The sequence below is a fragment of the Lygodium microphyllum genome, chromosome 26 (assembly GCF_053477565.2).
Source record: "Lygodium microphyllum isolate KBCC chromosome 26, Lygodium_microphyllum_v1.1.10, whole genome shotgun sequence".
NCBI classification, from domain to species: Eukaryota; Viridiplantae; Streptophyta; class Polypodiopsida; order Schizaeales; family Lygodiaceae; genus Lygodium; species Lygodium microphyllum.
The window spans coordinates 7,196,230-7,200,494 of NC_141160.1; positions in this window are offsets into that span (position 1 = coordinate 7,196,230).

Below are 4,265 nucleotides of genomic sequence, written 5' to 3' on the forward strand. Positions count from 1 at the left end.
GAGGGAGGGGAAGGCCCCCCTTTTAAAGAGGGGGGAGGAGGGCACTGAGGGGTTGTATGCCCCCCACTCATTACTTACTCACACACACACACACACACTCTCTCTCTCCCCGCCATGTAGTCGGCACGGGGAGAGTAATTAAAAAAAAAAATTGAATTAAAAGGGGGGGTTCTTATGGGGGGAGCACAAGGGGGAATATCACATCCTCTCCCCCTTAGAGGAGTCGAGATGTCCTCATCTCGAGAAGACCTGGGGGTATTGTTGGTTGAGAGTATCTTCACCCATCCAAGTGGCATCCTCTTCAGGATAATCTTTCCATTAGATGAGGTATTCTCTCAAGGTCCTTGATCTCAAATGCCTCTCCCTAACATCTAGAATTCTATCAGGCCGTAGCTCAAGGACTCCTTGGCTAGGCATTACAATTTGCTGATCATCAAGCACATGATTCGGATTAGGTAGATACTTTTTCAATAGGCTAACGTGGAATACATTATGAATCTTTAGGGTTGCGGGCAGCTGCAGTCTGTAAGCATTAGGTCCTAGGCACTTAGTGATCTTATAAGGTCCACAATACCTTGGACTTAGCTTCTTGTACTCTCCCAAGGATAGTGAACTCTTTTTAGGGTGTACACAAAGGAAGATCATATCACCTTCGACGAAGGATCTCTCTTGCCATTTCAAGTCAGTGTAAGCCTTTTGTCTATCCTTGGCAGCTTGAATGTCTTGTCTTATTGATTTGATTTGATCATCCATGTCTTCCAGCATCTGTCTTGAATCTTCTACCCTCAAAGTTGGATCTGAGAAGTTCAAAGGGGTACAACAATCATGCCCATACAATGCTTGGAAAGGGGTCATCTGAATACTTTGTTGGTAAGAAGCATTGTAGGCAAACTCAACCAGTGGTAAGTATTGAATCCACTTTTTGGATTCACGCAACAGTATGCCCTAAGCATATCTTCAATGACTTGATTGACTCGTTTTGTTTGATCATAAGTTTGGGGATGGTAAGCTATACTGAAATAGAGTTGAGTTCCAATAGCCTCAAAGATAGCCCTCCAGAAGTGTGATGTGAAAAGAGAGTCATGATCACTAATGATTCTTCTGGGTAACCCATGAAGTTTTAATATTTTCTTGATGAATAATCTTGCAATGTTTGAAGCTTTATAGTTTGTCTTGATAGGGATGAGATGTGCCACCTTGGTGAGCATATCTACTACAACCATAATAGAGTTATATCCTCCCTGAACTTGGGGTAGGCCAACAATGAAGTCCATACTAATGAACTCCCATTTCATTTGTGGAATGTCAAGTGGTTGCAATTTCCCAGGCATTTTGACATGTTTTGCCTTAATGCGTTGACAAGACAAACATTCCGTGACATATTTGAGTACGTCTCCCTTGAGCCTTTCCCAATAATAGCTCTTTCTAACCGCATTAAGGGTCTTAGCATAACCAAGATGTCCTGAGAAAGGGGAGTCATGGGCTTCCCACAGTATCTTCTGCTTGAGAGTTTGGCTTGCAGGGATACATAATCTTGTCCTAAAGTAGACAAGCCCATTACTAATAGAGAATTCTTGATACTTCCTCTTTAGCTTCGGGTCTTGATCCTTGATGGGGATCTCCCTTAGCATTTTCTGATAGACTGGGTCCTAATATGCCCCTTGTTTTGCTAGCTCAAGAATCGGGTTATTTGGCATTGATACCTTTGTGGCTAGAGACCTTGCTGTTGATGGATCTTGCAAAATAAGAGAATTTAGAAATGCCTTGTGACTGAGTGCATCGGCAACTACATTCTCTTTTCCTGGCCTATATTTGATTTCAAAATCATATTCTTCCAGCACTTCGATCCATCGACGTTGCCTCATATTGAGCTCATTGTGAGTGAAAATCCATTTAAGACTCTTGTGGTTTGCTACTAAGGAAAATTTGTTACCTAGTAAGTAATGCCTCCAAATTTTGAGAGCATGGATGATAGTCAACAGCTCCAGGTTGTGGGTAGCATAATTCCTTTCATGGCTCTTCAATTTTCTTGAAGAATATGCTACGGGGTGACCTTATTGCATAAGTGCACATCCTAAAGCAAGTGTGCTAGCATTACTTACCACTTCAAACTCCTTACTACGATCTGGAAGTTTCAGGATGGATGCTGATACTAAGCTTTGCTTTAGTTTGTCAAAGCTGGTTTGTTCAGCAGTCAGGTGACTATACAATTGCTATTTGCTTCCTTAGTAGATAAGTTAGAGGTGCTGCAATTAAAGCATAATCTTTGATGAAAATTCTGTACCATCCTATTAATCCACGAAAACTATGTATTTCTTTGACAGAAGTTGGTGTTGGTCATTCCAGAATGTCTCTGACCTTAGCTAGGTCTACTGAAATTCCTTTAGCTGATACAATGAATCCCAGATATTCAATCTGTCACTTGAAAAATGCACACTTCTTCTTCTTGGCATAAAGCTTGTGTGCTCTCATTGTTTCAAGAACAACGCGAAGCTGGGGTTCACGATCTTTTTCCTGTTTTGAGTAGACTAGGGTATCGTAAAAAAAGACGAGTACAAAGTCATCAAGATAGGGCCTAAATATATCCTGCATTAATCTATTGAAGGTAGCAGGAGCATTCGTTAGCCTGAATGACATCACTAGGAATTCGAAGTGTCCATACCTTGTACTGAATGCAGTCTTCGGAATATCTTCTTTCTTGATCCTTATCTGATAATATCCAGATTTGAGATCTATCTTTGAGAAGATCTTCGCTCCTTGAAGACGGTCAATTAATTCATCTATTCTTGAAATGGGGTATTTATTTTTGATGGTTGCCTGATTCAACCCTCTGTAGTCAATGCATAGGCGAAGCGTTCCATCTTTCTTCTTTTGGAACAACACTAGAGCTCCCCATGGTGAACTGCTAGGACAAATGCAGCCTTGATTTAACATTTGCTTGAGTTGCTCTTTCAGTTTGATAGCTTTTAGAATGGACATCTTATATAGCCTCTTTGCGACTTGTGCAGCCCCTGGCACAAGTTTGATTTTGTGGTCGACTTCCCTTTGGGGAGGAAGTTCCGTCAGATCTCCATAAAATACATCTACGTATTCCTTTAACCATGAAGGTTCCTCTCCAAATTCCTATTTCTGATCTAGCTTATTCAGTTTAATTGGATAGACAGGTAGACCCTTTTGGACACCTTTTATTATCTGTGTTGCTTTTGCCAACTGTATTTTTGGCTTACCAGCCTCACCGTGAGTCTGACTAGTTCTCCTTCAGAATTTTGGAAGGAGACTTGGTCCTTTCCACAGTGGATGTGGGCATCATTGGGTGTTAGCCAATCCATTCCAAGTAAACATTTGTGGACACCTAGGTTCATTACCCTGAATCTCACAGAAGTTGGTTTCCCACCCAGTAGGAATTTCACCTTAGTAGTTTGCCTAGTACAAGTAACCTCACGACCATTTGCTAACTCCACAAGTAAAGTAGGTGCATCTATTGTGGCTATCCCTAATCTTTTTGCACAGATTGGTGAAATGAAGGAATGTGTAGTGCCACAATCAATCAGGTTTTAAAGCTTTTACCTTTATATTCTGATGGGGTTTGAATCACTGAGAATTGGTGATTCGGACCCTTCTTGTGAAGAGTGGTGTGAACCATTGCCCTCTCCATGTCAGCATCCATGGATGGATCTTCATCATTAACAAGCTCCTTGTTGGAAACACTGGAGATTCTCCATCTGGCCATAACGGTGGTTCCTTGCGGCTCTATTTTGATCTTGGAATTGCCCTTGGTGATGTCCTTTGCTAAGCCGTTGCCCTCTCCATGTCAACATCCATGGATGGATCTTCATCATTGTCCAGCTCCTTGTTGGAAACACTAGAGGTTCTCCCTCTGGCCGTAACGATGGTTCCTTGTGGCTCTATTTTGATCTTGGAATTGCCTTGGTGATGTCCTTTGCTATGCTTGGGACACTCCCTCTTGAAGTATCTGGGCTCATTGCAATGGAAAAAATGTGGGTTTCGATCATTGCTTTGTGTTGGAACAAAGTTGTTGACAACATTGGCCCTAGCTTTCTTTCTCTGGCCTTGATTCTGACCTTGCGCTCTCTTAGTCTGAGCCTTAAACATACCCTTATTCTATCTTTGTAAGGCCAAATCATGTTGTTCCTTGGGTTGGTCTGCGCCTCTTGTATTATTGGAGCAGCTCAAATGAGTGCGTCTTGTAGGTTCATTGGGCGCATTGATTCCAATCGAGTGTTTATGGGTGGATTCAACCCAAC